General features: G+C 34.4%; 1 protein-coding gene across 1 annotated transcript in view; it reads right to left on the bottom strand.

Annotated features, from left to right (window-relative positions):
- The window catches only part of Dok6 (docking protein 6), a 407,151-nt gene that overhangs the window by 252,358 nt on the left and 138,182 nt on the right, over positions 1-16,611 (bottom strand). The window lies entirely within an intron of this gene.

Here is a 16,611-nt window from a genome sequence, read left to right on the forward strand (position 1 = left end):
TTGAACTTCTGGGTATAGGCCCCCCAGAGCCTTGTGTGTGCTAAGCAAACATTCTATCCCTGAACTACCTCTCCAATGAGAAAATGTTTTTATTTTAATGTAAAGTATATGTGCTGCATTACAGTGCTTTAAACAAAATGACCAGTTATCACTACCTTAGCTCCTAAGCACTTTCCAATAGGTCATTGTACTAAGTTTGAATTGACTCTATCCATCACTAGTAAAGAACAAAACACAACATCTTCCATTAGGCCTTGAGTTTTGGTCATCATTCATATTGGTTGCTATATTTGAAACAGTCTAATGATCACGCAGAATAGCTTCATGAAAGCTGTGCTGTCATTAAAGTTGCATTTACAGAACGCAATAACCGTTTGGTACAAAGGGAGTTCTCATTAAATATGTGTTGAATATTGATGAGACTGAGCAACAAGTCCCTCCTCTAACACCTTCCAATTATATGAGTTCCAGACAAAACTAAGCCACACAACATCTGACACTTGCCTATGGAATAAATCAGAATTTTAATATTTCAAGCTTTTAGTGTTTGAAAAAATAGTTTCTGGATTTGTGTACCAGTCATTTGCACAAGCATGAACCCAAAAGAAATAGATCTAATTATTGCTAGCTCTCTGGTACCAAGAGCATTGAAGGAGCTTGAGAATAAAATTTCAGCCTAAGGTGGAATAGTGATACATGCTGAACATTTCTTCATGATATGTTTTTGTTTATTTATTAACAATTATTTTTGTTATTCGACAGTTTTCACATGTACCTAATCTATTCTGATTGCTCTTTTACCTCTATTACATTTTAATACCCATCTAAATAGTGTGGAAATGGGCATATCCATGTTTAGGATTGTTAGCATGACTAAGACGTTGAACTTGAATGTATGCTACATTGGTTATTACATCCTGATGAGCTAATATTAGGTCTATTATTGTATGAAGGGAAAAAACTTGATGATCAGAGGATATAGCTAGCCAGTACTACACAACGTAGTAAGCCGATCCAGTTCTAACATCCAGATTCCTGACTTCTCTAGTTATTGGTGTGTAGAGTCAGATCAATGTGAAGAGCATCTTTTTTAATAAAGACCTCTCTCTTTTGACTTACGAGTATAACAAACGATACTTTTACATTTTATCATATGTATTTCAAGTGTTTTGAAGAAAACTAATGAAAGGAAAAAACCCATTTCCATTTCTAACAGAATCTTTTAAGCTCAATCAAGTTTAGAACAATTAAACTTAGATATATTATGATCAATTATGCTGTGTTTTAAGTACAATGCATATACATATATCTTATATTTCAAAATTTCTTCCCCATATTTGGAAATAACACTGCTAATATTTATTAAAATTTCATAGTACAGCCACAGTTAAAGTGATTAATTCCTGACCAAAACCTGCACTTATATAAAATGAAATGTGCAAAACAAAAGTATAGATACTGTTTTAAAAGGGCTATGATCTACTTTTCATCTATTCTTTGAATATTTTTAATGATCTCAAATTGTAATACCACATACGACTCATGGTCTGTCATATCCCAGAGAATTTTCATATATCATTACTGACATTTGCTTTTCTCTCTACTTGTGGTCATCTCAAGATTAACATGAATCCATTAAAATGGTACAAATAGTTATTTCAAGCATAATAAAGTTGTCTTTATGTAAAAACATGTGCTTTTTTGTATACTTACATAATACACCAACTACCTATAAATGTATCTATCATCTATCTAAAAGTAGTTTATCTTCCAAGCAAGAACTGTACACAAACATCATATAATTTCTTCATCTTTTTTTCATCTTTAAAGAAAGATGAAAATTCTCCTTTGAAATGCTTACAAACATATTATATTTGAACCACACAAAATTCCATTCTCAAATAAAATATGACTCAAATTATAAATGATGTTTAAACTCAATAATATTCTAAGACAATAAATTGAAGTTATTTTTGAAAAGAGATATTATTTCCAAACATTATTAACTTTGCCTCAATGAATAATTTTATCAAAACTGAGTCTAAAATCAATGATGAACATGTATTGCTTAAGGATTATTGTAAATATTACAAAGGTCATAATCTGCTAAAGAGTTATATAAAATGGTTTACATGGACTAAACAAACAATTTAAGAAATGCTTGTCAGGATCCTTTCACAAATACTTTTATTTACAAATGAAGAATATGAGAAAAGATATTATGGACTTTACATTTTTTTGTTGTCCTAAAAAAAATTAATCCACAAATTTGAGTTGTAGACAGATTTGATAACTATCCTGGGCACTAAGAAATGCCTAACATCTGTGCCTCAGGCAATCTGACAGCTAATGCAGTTCAAAGTACCTGCTCTATTTGAAATTTTACATTTAGAAATACAAAGAGCCTTTGCAAGCAGCCTTTTTCTGTGGTTTCTGAAATAAACTGGGGTTTTGGTTGCTGATCAACTGAGTGATAAATTTACCTTTTTTATTTACGATTGTAAAGATAAAGAAAAGTACTGAGAAATACAAAATTCTACTTTCTAAAAGATTTTTAATCCTAACTATTTATGTTTAGACATATTATGTTTGAAAAGCTGCCTTCATTTTTCACTATCAACATTATCTGGATTTACCATATTGATGTCAACTATATTTACTTAAAAGAGAACAACTTTTAAAATAATATCTAGTGCATTAAAATTAAAATGTTTCTATGATCACTCTAAAACCTGTCAATGCAACATAGAATTATTATGAATAATCATTAAATTTGTAAAATCTTGCATTTTTCTATACAAAAACCAGTATTTTTTTATTGTTTAAAATTTTCATATGTATTTCTGATAATTGATTTTGTTTTTTAAATTTTATGATGGCATAACATATTGATTATAATTTGCAAAGGATTAAAGTAAATTACTTTAAATGAACATAAAATTAACATGGAATTGAAAATAACTCAAGTTATTTAGGTCTCAAAAGATAAAATGGTCAACAATTTTAAATATTCAGGTTTTACAAGTGCCAGAACCAGCACTTAAATATAAGCATATGTAGGTAAAGTTTTTTTCTTTTATTTTTTATTTAAATTAGAAACAAGCTTGCTTCACATGTCAATCCCAGCTCCCTCTCCCTCCCCTCCTCCCCTGACCCCCCCCCCAGGCCAGTCTCCCACCCAATCCCCACTCCACTCCCCAGGGAGGATGAGGCCCTCCATAGGGGATCTCCAGAGTCTGTCATTTCATCCAGGGCAGGGCCTAGCTCCCCCTGCAGCCCCGCCACCCGCCCCATGTGTCCAGGCTGAGAGAGCATGCCTCAATGTGGATCTATTACCCAAGGCCCCATAGATTGCAGAGGCCTCCTCACTGATACCACATTCAGGGGGTCTCGATCAGTCCCATGCTGGCCTCTCAGCCTGGAGTCCAAGAGCTCCCCCCTTGTTCAGGTCAGCTGTTTCTATGGGTTTCACTAACCCAGTCTTGACCCCTTTGCTCATTACTCCTCCCTCTCTGTCACTGGATTCCAGGAATTCAGTTCAATATTTATCTGTGGGTGTCTGCCTCTGCTTCTATCAGCCACTGGATGAAGGTTCTAGGATGGCATATAAGTTAGTCACCAAACTCATTGTCAGGAAGAACATTGGAAGTCAACTGTGGCTATTGTTCTTGGATTTTGCCTATAAATTGGCCCAATACTTTTCTTTTTTGGGGGGTCTTTTTATTTTAATTTTAAATAGCTTGTTTTACATGTCAATCCCAGTTCCCTCTCTCTCCTCTCCTCCCACACCCTCCCACCATCCCCCCCAGCCTCCCACCCTATTGCCATTTCCTTACTCATAGGGGATATCTAGAGTCTGTCATTTCACTCAGGGCAGGGGCCAGGCACTCCCCTAAGAGTCCAGGCTGAGAGAGCATCCCTCTTTGTGTTACAGACACATGATGTCTGTTTGTATGCCAGGGATAAACACTGATCCACTGCCCAGGGCCCCATGGGTTGCCCAGGCCTCCTCACTGACTTTTCTAAGGTTATAGCAGTAAGGAGTCTGAATCATGTTAAATACTTTTTATTCTCCTAGATCAAAATTGATATGTCAATTTTCATAGGTGTTTTACTCATTATGGTTTTATTTCAACTTGATGTGGTCATCTAAAAGATACAATTTACCAACTTGAAAATAATAACACTTTATTTTATAGCATAAAAATTTATTACTCTAACTCAATATTAGCAGAAAACTCTAAGTTTTGAGTGGTCACGTTCTATGACACTGGTAACATGTTTCTTGTATTTTTAATTATCTTTTGAAAACTCATTTTTTTCTATAAACACAGTCATTTTTTCCATGGAAGATGAACTTAAATGGTTCAGTCTGAGAAAAATTAAGGCAAATCTCACAGTCAGGTGACCATAGTTTGTTATTCAAACCTTCAATAAGACAGGTGCTCTTGTTCATTTTTATGAGGTGATTATTCTGAAGTGATTTCAGTAAAAACCCCAGTGCGCTTATGTACATAAGCATGCTATGCTGGTACACAGAGGCTTCCTGTCTCCCTAAAGACATTCCAAGATCCTCAGTGTGAAGTCTATGTCGAGAAAAAAATGAAGATTCTTACTGATCCAACAAGATTATGTGTAAGTTAATTAAAATAAAATCTCTATCTTTGTTTCTTTGTACGTGAAACTGCATGATTGTAAAAAATAAAATCACCTGCACTGTCTAGAAAAACAAGTTTAAGTACTGTTTTACCTATTTCTTGCTTTTACATAGAAGCATATCGGCTACATGTAGCATGGGAAAACTATTCCTTTAGGGACAACTGAAAGATCCAAGGCTCTGTCTGTGTGAAGCGCTCACTGGAATCTATCGCACATTCTTTGTGGTAAAGTTGTGTCACTTCAATATGTGAGCATTCTCCAACTTCACCACTCTTGACCCATTCAAAACCTCGCTCTTTTTCTTTTGAGATATTCCCATTGTGTTCCCATGAGCCCCACACTCACCACTCCCTATTTTACTCACAGTTTCCACACCACTATTACTAACCTGCAACTCTTTCCCTCCAGGGACTTAAAAACATCTGCTATCTTAAAAGTTAAGAGTTCTCTCTTCAGCAAGGACAGAAGTACTTTAAAATATTTAATTACTTGTATAAATCTAGTCTCATTTTTCCCACATCAACCTGAAACATAAGTTCCATCCATACTCTGACTATTCCAATTTTCCTTTACATAATATTGTCATTTAAATCTTCCTAGTATTCTCCGTGGTGTCCCTGGTTCCTATGTCTTCCTGTAATATTCAAAATCACTCTTCAAGAGGTAGAGGCAAGTCTTCTTGTTTTTATTTACTTTCCTGCTGTTATGACAAAATGCTTTGCAGAATTAGATGATTTCATAATAGAGAAAGGGTTCACAGTTCAAGGGTACAGTACATCGTGACCCGATGTCTAAGCAGCAGAAGGGTGAAGCAATGGTAATACCACATTCTCAGTCAGGAAAAAGAGAGATGAAAACACAGTGCTCAGCTCACTTTCTCCTTATATATCCTTTATTCTCCAGGGAATGGGATGGCCAGAATTAAGAAAGGTCTTCCCACACCAAAGTAATCAAGATAAGACTCCATAGGTATGACCAACAACCAAGTGCTTCTAGATTCTGTCAAGTTGATTGTTAATGTTAATCATCACACTTTCTCAGAGACTCATGAAAAGGGATTGTTCCTATGAGGTCATTTCTTTTGGCATTTGATCTCAACCAAATAGATCCAATCTTAACTGTTTATGATTTCTGTTAATTTCATGCACTTGACTCGATAGCTAAAGATGATGATTCCCTTGATTCATACTATCTATTATTAATTCTTCACGTAGACTTCAACACTGAATTAATTTATTCCATGGTTTTAATCACTTTCTCTTCACAGAGAAGGCCACCAGACATTTTAAAACTTATTACTTTCTTTAAATAATATTGAAGCAAAACTTGCTTTCTTGGGATGCATGCTCCAAATAGAACAGACATAGATATTTTAACAGTCATAAACAAATAGAAGACAAAATATCAAGGGAAACCTGTTCATAGAGTTCACATTGGAAATTAAGTTTTACTGTGACAAGTCAGTGAACAGAGGTGGTGTGATATATGCTGGAGACAAGGTGATACTTTCTCTAACTGACCCTTTGAGGTTTAGAATGGCTTTATTTGCATGCATAGTGACATTTAAAATAAATAAATTAGTAACAATTATAATTTAAAATTCAGCAATATGATTTATGTTATGTATGTTTGCTTTAGACTGATGGCAAATGATTCTAGATATCAGAATGTAATGTCAATCTGGCTATTTAAAAACTGTGAGTACATTATTTACATATGATTAGGTGACAATTATAATCACTAAAATTATTTTAAAAATATTGTTCAACTGTTCACTTCATGACAAGGGAAGATAGCTACCACTGCCTACCTAGGTGTTTAAAGCTTCTGGTGATAAATCTAATTATCTATTGAAAAGTAAAGTAAATATATTTTAGACAAAAATAGATTCAAATTACCAGATAAATCATATTCTCAATAAGTATTGTTATAATTTACTACTGTCTTATGATTGCTTCAATTAAGAATGAGTTTGTGGGTTTTTTTGTGAATAGGATTTTAGAGTTGAGTTTCCTAAAATTTTATTTGGATAGAAAACATTGATTTTTCTGTAAGAATACATGGGAATTTTATTATTTCTTTTCATCCTGTTATTTCAATCAGTAAGTGTCATTGTCTCTAAATGTGATTCCTTATCTTTCATAACAATAATTTAAATTTTCTATCACTACACATGATGAAGCGACTCATACATGTCACATGTCACACTTCACACTTCACACACTTCAATAACAACTTGACCAAATTTCTACTGAAATATTATTGTTGCTTTTACAAAATGTGTATTTGCATCATGGTAGCTGCTTCCTAAACTGGCCTCTTTTCTCAAATAAAATAGAATGTGTTTCAGTAAAAAAAAAATAAATCAATGTAATTCACTCTTAAAGCCACCTGTGATAGATAACATGGGCTCTGACAGATTCATCTAGCGGGTCACTTTATAAATACTCTAGCATGTTAATTACCATGAACTGGAATATTTATCTTCTATATATTCAGCCAATGTGAAATATTTAAAATATTATACAAATGCAGAAATGAGTATTTGCAGAAGCTGTTATGTTAGAACTGACATTAACTACAATTGACGCTCTGAGAATTTAGCAACCACAAATTGAAAATACCAAAAAGTAAATTATGTCTTTATGGATTAAAGAAAGACTTTTTCTTGTTATTTTATAATTCATATATCATAATGATATTTACATAGCATTTATATGACATTAGGCATTACAAATAATCTAGAAAGAACTGAAAGCATATGTAAAGGTGCATATAGGTCATATGCAAGTTCCTTGTTTTTTTATGAGACCTGAGCACTTGCATATCTGCTCACTAAAGTGACATGGGTCCTCTGTGGATACTGAGGGGTAGAGACAGAATGTGTAACCATGATTGTTGGTGTCTGCTCAGTTTATAGCTCCAATCCCTTTGTTCTTCTCAGAATCCAGCTTATCCAGTTAATTTTTCCTTAGTCAAATAGCTTTGGGCCCTAGTAGAACTCTCAGTATTAGTTTTTAATTCACTATTTCAATGCTAATTCTACTACCTCAAGTGATTTGAGTAAAGGCCCTTAGAAATGTGTGTTCTAATGTTTTTGGATCTCAAACACATGTACAAATCATGTGTTTTCCAGATGTGGTGATGATGCTTGTAATCCTAGTGCTAGGAAAACAGACACATGACTCTGTGGGGCTCACTGGCCACAAAATCTAGTGTACATGAGTTCCGGGCCAATAAGATACCTATCTCAAACTCTGAAGTAACGACACTGCAGATTGAGTTCTGAACTCAAAGTGTATACACAAAGGGGGGAATACATGTCCAGGTGTTATGAACTTGTTAGGATGTCTTTGTTTGGGAAAAGGGTTTTTGCAGAAGTAATTAAATACAGAATTTTGAGGGAGCATCCTGAATTTAGTTCATGTCCCACCTCCAGTAATTGGTGTCTTCATAAGCTAAGAACAACGGAGTTCGTAGAAGAAGACTGAAGATAGGTAGTTTTGTGGAGACAAAGAAAGACACCTTGATTTCTGATTCTCCCATCTAAATAATTAGATTTAACTTATATGGATTTAAGGCAAGAAGAATGTGAGAATTTGTTAGGCTAGACCTTGGAAAGCAATATAGTTGTACATATTGTACATGTATGTATTTTATGATAACTTTTAATCCCAAGGTTAAATTCTTAAATAAAAATAAAATGAAAGAATGTCATAAACATTTTATGTAGTCCTATACCCTAACAAGGGATATGTGATTCTTGGCTTTATATCTATTTAAAGCATTACATTTATCTTTTTATTTGCTTTTTGTTAGCAAAATTTTTATGCAGCTCTTTTGTGTGATTTCCCCAGAGCCTGGACCAGTGACTGATACACAGTCATAGGAAAAGGGGAGATCCACTCAGGCGAGACCTTCCTGTCAACAAGCTTTGTCAGTATTGCCGTCCTAGGGGAAAGGCAATGACAAGGTGACAAACTATAAAGCTTCCTTTGGAAAATTAACCTGCTGATATTTGATGGGGTCAACAGCAATGCCAACCTGCTACCCTGTTCTTAATTAGGGAGTTGGTCACTAGGAGTGGAGGACATGTACCTGCAGGAGGGGTCATTCAAAGGTCAGGATGAGAACTGAATGATGTTCCAGTAGTGCACTACTCTGCTCTTTGTCTTGTTCATTTATTGCTTGTAGTTATAGTTTGATTGTTCTAGTATGAAGCAAAAAAGAAATGCTATGGAAGACCTGACATCAACCTGAAAAGCCAAGTCTAAGAACACTGAGTGGCACACTGTCTCTTGAATAGGATTATCAGATTCTGGTCCACACTTTCAAAGAGATCAAATACCTGTTGGCAAAATATTGTTTTTATCTTTCCATGATCTCTAACCTTCAACTATAAGGTTGTCATGGGGACCTCATAAAACACTTGGCTTACATTTGAACATATTATGTTGATTAAAATTTTGTACAAACTGGTTCTTCTTGGCATTTCTGGACTCACCACATGGGAATATTCATTGAATAGCCAAGTTCAATTATTAAAGCTTGTTTCTGACATTGGGCAAAAACTATCATGATGTGACCATGATAGCTGCCACTTGACCTATTGCAGGAATAAGGACAGGAATAGGAAGTATAAAATAAAATAACACACAGAGAAAAGGAGTCTTGCTATAAAATGTTCTTGTAGCTGTTGGACAGACACAGATGAGATGGTTCAGCACACTTTCTGTTTCTCTAGAGGACACAAGGTTGATTCCCAGCACTCATATCACAACCACCTGGACACCAGTTCTAGGAGTTAGTGACATCTCTGGCTTCTGTGGGAACCTGCATTCATATACACATTCACATAATTTAAAGTAATAACCATAAATTTAAAAAATACATAAGAATATAATTATGTAGCAATTCTGACTATTCAAATTAGAACTGAAAGACAGAGAAAATAAAAAGAAGAAATATGTAAGATTTCTTCCAGAAGTACTAGGTGAAAGCTACCTCATCACTCAACTTCAGTCTTGTAAAATTCACAAATATTACTGGGTTATGCTGTGACCCACATAGTATGTTCATAAATCTTGCTGGCAGTTTCTTATCCTGTCTGCTTCTGCCACCCTCTTTTAAGCCCCAAATTAACACACACAGATGCTGTATTAATTATGAAACTGTTGGCTGGTGGCCAGGACTTCTTATTGGCTAGCTCTGTGTTCATTATTAACCCATAACTACTAATCTATCTATTTCTACATGTTCTTGGCTTACTGGAGGATGCCTGGACCTGTTACTCCTTGGGCAACCTACATGGTGATTCATTCTACCTTTCCTAGAATGCTCCTCATTTCCTCACCCACCTATCTTCCTGCCTTATTGGCCAACAATGTTTGATTCATCAACCAATAAGGGAAACATATATACAGAAGGACATCCCCCCATCACAGTGCTCTACCTACATCTACAGCAATTAATTATCCACCAGAAGAAAATTAACAATGTACCCCCAATCTTGTCAGCGTTTAAACTTCAAACAATTTGGGTTTGCAATAGGGATGCATCAGTTCATATGCAGAACCCAGCTGGAGTATACCGGCTCACCTCTGGCTAAGCAAACCTAGCTCCAAGATGGCAAATGCAATGTTGGAGGTTAATCCTTACAAAACTTTCTGTAAGGACAGAAAGAAATCTATGAAACTAGCACATTCCTGGAAACCAAGTTAAAATTCACAGTATACATGATAACTAAATTGACTGAATTCAAAGAAAACAGAACTGGGAAAATTGTCTTGTTATATAGATATTTCTAATATGTACAAGGTGTGTTTAGGTGTGCTTGTTGGCCTGGTTAAAGCATACGTATCTCAAATTTTTCCGCCAAATTAATAAAAGTAAATATAGTAACAAAAACTTAGTTTTCCTCAACACTGTGTAACAGAATATATGCCATTTCTTCATATTATGTGTGGCAGTAATTTTAGGTTAAGAATACAAACATCTGCTAATTATCCAACACATATTTCACTGAGTCTTAAAGCCTACAGTACTCTAGAAATTGACTTTTTCTAGTCAATCAAATGTGTTTTGTAGTTGCTTCTGAATGAAAGACAAGGATTGTTCAAAGGCAAATGAAATCTTTACTGTTGTTATGGACTTATTAAATTTAACATGTTTTCAAATAGTAAGCATATTAAAAATAAATGCAAATAATCATTATTTGATGAATAAAATAATTATGCTTAATAGGCATTTACTATGAGGCAGAAAATACTATTCAAGAATATATTCCAATTATTGTATTTTCCAGTTGTAGACTATGGATAGATAAGCATTCATTTCTCAAAGGCAAAAGAAACAGCATTCCATCTGCTATCTGGGTCTGGGTCTGAATTGCACAAATTTAAATCTGTGGAATGTAAAAAACATGCCTCAGAAATGATGGAATTAATGTTTAAATAGAATTATAGTCTTGAATATTCTTTTTTCTTTGATTGGGTTTTTTGCTGTTGTTTTTGTATTATTGTTAGATCTGACTTACCAAGAAAAATAACTCTTTAGAAATTGCAGGCTACCTTTGCTATCTGAATGGTGTCAAAATTCTTTTACAATGGGCACAAACCCCCTGATTTTTTACTTCCATCTTCTGAAGCAGAAATGAATTGAATAACGTGGCCTTGCTACTTTTTTTTTTTTTTTTTGGTTTTTCGAGACAGGGTTTCTCTGTATTGTTTTGGAGGCTATGCCTCGAACTCACAGAGATCTGCCTGCTTCTGCCTCCCCAGTGCTGGGATTAAAGGCGTGCACCACCACCGCCCGGCGGCCTTGCTACTTTTAATGTCCTACAGACAATGTCTTCTAACTTATGCTAGGATATTATTTACATTTACAGATGGGGAAATTTAAATTAGGCTATCCTTATAGTAAGTTGTTTTGAAAGAGAAAAATAAAGCAAATTACTTAAAAAAACTGAAATAGAAATGAGACTGTAGCTCAACAGTAAAGAATTTAGTGAACATGTAAAGGCCCTTGAATCAAACTCCTTCATCAAAATGAAAAACCAAAACTCTTCGAGTATTTTTTCTAATATAAATTACACAGTCATATACTCTAAATCAAGTTCACATTCATTGTACAGTGAATTTGATTCGTATTTGCTGTAATAGGATAGGTTAAGTAAAATATCCCACTTAAAAAGTAGCATGGAATAATTATAATTGGAGCTGCCTCAGTTTGGTGAAATTTTAATTGGCACCAAATCAAATGCTACCAAGGTCAAACTGAGCTCTGGAAGCTTCCTAACATCTTTAGGTTACAACTTCGCAGATCTGTTCTGGTCTCCTCCATCCAACAGCTCAACTCCTGAACTCCTCTGTTTAACCTTGACTTACAATCATTTACTCAGATACTTCATAGAAATGGCCCATCATACATTGGCAATTCCCTTTTTTCTTGTCCTACATGAAACCAATTTTCCATATTCATTTCCATTGAGTGCTCCCCAAGTAACTAGCATGTGGAAATAAGATGAAGACAGTCAACAATAGAATAGAAACAGTCCAGGATGACAGGTGGAGTCTGACTCTGTCAGAAACTGCCAAGGTGTTAATAGCTGTTCTTATTCATGAAACAAAACCTGTCTGCAGATGGAGGAATGTATTAATGTGAAAGTGAATAAAGGAATACAGGATTTTACTCATATAAATGATGTTGACTCAGAAATATCTTTCACCAAGCCATTCAACACAATCCACATTGTATCAACAATGTGATCATACTAACATGGAGTCCTGTTTTCATGACATCAAAACAAGAAAGTCAACATGACTGTATACATATATTATGTCTACACAAAAACATAGTTTGATTTTAAGGGTAAGTTGTAAAGGCAGCAACTTGTTACAAGGCAGTGTTAACCTTTTACTGGGTTCCCTCAGAAGCTTGTTTTAAATGAAATGAATACCCTGAACCAAGAAGGAGGGAGTAAAGAGAAATGATATTTTCAATATCAGGTGATGGGGATTGAAAAATGAGATTAGGGCTTTGGATGTGGTTCTGTGGCAAGAGCATCTTGCTGCTATGCACAGGCCCCTGAGTTCAATCTCCAGCAATGGAACAAGTAGAGATAAAAATGAGATTCAAACATCATTTTTCTAACATCCTACAGTCTTCATCTCTGAAACTTCATGACATCTATCTCCATTCATCTCTTCAAAGGATTCTATTGATGTTTTCTCCCTAAGGACAGCACTCATGTTTCTTTCATTAAAATTTCTTTAACAGTTCCTTTGTCATCTGTTCAGAAAATTAAGGAAAATGTATTAGCTGGTCCTCTGTAAATTGCTCTTGTTCAGTTTTCATTCAGGATAAATTTGTTTTGAATATCTGTTATGACAATTACATACAGCCACATTCTCAAACCTAATGCATTTTTAATAACTTCCTTCAGTAGCTAGTGATTTGAAATTCAAATTTCTTTCTACTAAGTTTAAAAAGTATATACCATTTAAAAATTATTTCATATAAAATTGATTTATGCAGCAAGATCTCTTTTATAGTAAACATATCAAATGTCTAAATGAGAACATTAATTCTTGTCAGTATATTTCAGACAGGGCATAGCACACACTTAAATTTGATAAAGAAATAGTTGTGCCCTTAGCTTATTTTTAGTAACCCTTCACTTAGGTTAGAAGCATTTTGCTCATTTGATTTATTATTTTAATTTATGGATATTAAGCATGATTTTGGCTTTTAGAGAAAGTCAAAATAACTACTTTCTAGTTAAAGAACTTAAGATTTAACAAACAGAGCACATCTGAGAAAAATCGCAAACCGTTTTAAAGCTTTTCCAAACCTCTCTGTGGTTTCAAGGACAAAACCTTAACTTCTGCACAAAGTCTTTCTGATCCCTCTTTGTGATCATCTTTCCATAGGCCATGTCCTTGTTGAAGGTTTACCAGTACTGAACTAACCAAACTCTTTCCCAGTCTAATGATAGTGTAATTTTTGCTACTCATATCGATACACATTCCTCCATATAATTCAGTTTTCTCCATCACTTGGCTTTTTGAAAACAGTGATATTTAGTGACGTTCCCACATAGCCAGTTCTTCCTTATTAACCTCTAATTATCAGAGGTAGAATTAACTCTTGCCTTCTATCCATCATTGTTCATTACAGTTAACTATTTTTAATTTTTTCTCCCTAGGTTGCAAAATGTTGAAACAATAATTAGTTGTTATGCTTTACCATTTAAGGTCTACCTCAACGTGTGTGTGTGTGTGTGTGTTTGTGTGTATGTACTCATGTTTGTATGTGTATATGTGTTTATGTATATGTATGTGTATTCAGATTCTATGTGTATGATGCACATTCATGTAGTATGCATGTATGTAGTGGCCAGAAGTAAACTTTCTTCAATGCTGTTCTTCAATAATCCTTCCATCATTTTTTGAGATACTCTCACTCTGAGATCTGAAGCTAGGTTATTGGATTAGGCAGACTAGCTAGTGAGACCCTAATATCATCCTGTTTCCACCTCTGCAGAACTGGGATTATTAGGTAGTAAAACCACACTCAGCTTTTTACCTGAGTTCTGGGAAAAATAAGCCTTTAATTAATTATGCCCCTAGCCCTTCTAAACATTCCTAAATCGTTTTTGGTTCAGTATCTCATTTATACATCATAGCAAGCATAGAGGTTAACTAGACACAGTGAAATATATATGTATATATATGTATATATATATATGAGAGAATGCATTAGCTTCCTAACATTCATAACGTCCATTACATAGAAATTGGGATTAATTAATCTTGATTTTATGACAAGGTGGATTCTTGGGCAATTTCTTCATCACAAGAAGCAATTACTGTGAGACAAATATGCAGTGCACTTTACTCATGCTACCCTGTGAAAGCACGAAGCACACTAAACTTGTTAGTGAAATATGCACAATTCAGGTACTTAAAGGGTAATATGCTTTTGAGGACTTGGACAACTTATTATATTTGAGTGATAAAAATGTCAATGGTGAATAAGAAAGGGATGGTAAAGAAGTGAAAGCTAGATGGTTATCCAAAAGGGGAAAAAACAGCTGTCACTGTCATGAAGCTGGTTAATACTGATTAGAAGAAAAGGATGTAAAGTGTGTATGACTTCGGCTGTGAGAGAACCAGGTTGCTGAGCAGGAGCATCAGGCAATGCAGCCCAAATAAAACTAAACTGAGCAACTAGACTGGAGGCATAGCTTTGCGACAATGAACCTTAATATAGCACCAAAGAGCCATGCTATAATTATTCTTCTGATTGATGCCAGCCAAAACTTCCCATTTCAGTTTCCATTCAGTAAAAAGAAAAAATGAGATAAAATTTGTGATGAGTGTCTCAAATTACTGAGATTATGGGTCAGCCCTGACCATGTTATAAAGAAAATGTTGTAGTAATAAAACAGTTTTCACAGGCAGTACTGTCCTGAGAAAGTGAAATTTGATCTGTCACATATGCTGAGTCTTTTTTGTTTGTTTGTTTGTTTCTTTGTTTTTCCAGATGGAGTTTCTCTGTGTAACAGTCCTGGCTGTCCTGGAACTCACTTTGTAGACCAGGCTGGTTTCAAACTCACTGAGATCTGCCTGCCTCTGCCTCCTGAGTGCTTGGATTAAAGGCATGCACCATCACTGCCTGACTACTGAGTCCAGAGATTTGTGTGTTTCATATATTTACATTTAGATCATTCCCAAACATTACAAATGAACTGAACTTTCACTTCCTAAGCATACATTTATATGAAATTGATTTTCACTTTTATTTAGTAAACTAAATTTAGAAAACTGGTTATCTATAACCTTTCTTAATATAACTGTAATATTGGTTGTACAATTTCATAATTGATATATATGTCAATCAACATAGATGAATCCTAGCTTCTCTATATTTTCACCAATTATAGTAATTTCTAGAGGTTTTTCTTTTGGTCATTTTAATGGATACAAAATGGATTTTGCTCTTGGTTTGGTCTTGACAGATAACTAAGGACAATTCCCCCTGATTCGTGCATCTATCTTGTTTGTATGTATCTTATGTTGGGAAGTGGGTGTTCACAAGTTCACATCTTGTGCCCATTTTTAAATGCTGGCTGCTTATTTTCTTGAGTTGCAATATTTACATAGCCTTGATATATTTTGACATTATATGCTTTGTAAAACTTTTTAGAAGTTTTAAAAGTAAAATTGCCTTTAGCAACCTGCCTTTTAAATTAAAAAGTTAGATGATTTGAAGGGAAATTATTTTTAATTTTGATGCAACTTAAATTGAATTTTAAAAATCTTTCCTTCTCCTAAAATATTTTGCTTATAGCAGTTTTGCTTATAAAATTATTTTCTCTTGAGCTTAATTGTATCAATGTTACACTTTTACTGTTTGAGAACAGTGATCAGCTTTGAGTTTGTACTTCTGTAATGTGAGGCAGCATTGATGTCACTTAATGTTCAGTTGTTTGAAGAAAAATTGTTCCCTGTTGAGTTTTGCCTATTGACTATTTGAATTGATCACCCAGTCTTGGATTTGTTGCTGATCTTTCCCATTAACGTCCATTGATCTGTGCTTACAGATCCTCACTTATGACACATGGCCATGATTTCTGTAATTTTAGAATGCTTCAACTTTGTTCTTCTGCTTTAAGCTTGCTTTGGTTAATCTATGTTAATATATTTTCAAGTGAATTTTATCCTGTCAGTATCTATAAAAAGTAACCTAAGATTTTGACTAGAATTATGTGGTCTATATGTCAATTTTGAGACAATGACAACTTAGTGACACAGAGGAGTCTTACACACAAATTCAACATTTTGTCATATATCTGTCTTCTTTCCTTCATTCTAAGGTACTTTTCATAATTATCAGCATGAAAGATTTTATATGTGGTTTTATACATTCACTTATTATTTGTTGACACTG

The sequence above is a fragment of the Mesocricetus auratus genome, unplaced genomic scaffold (assembly GCF_017639785.1).
Source record: "Mesocricetus auratus isolate SY011 unplaced genomic scaffold, BCM_Maur_2.0 Super-Scaffold_100015, whole genome shotgun sequence".
Classification (NCBI taxonomy): Eukaryota; Metazoa; Chordata; class Mammalia; order Rodentia; family Cricetidae; genus Mesocricetus; species Mesocricetus auratus.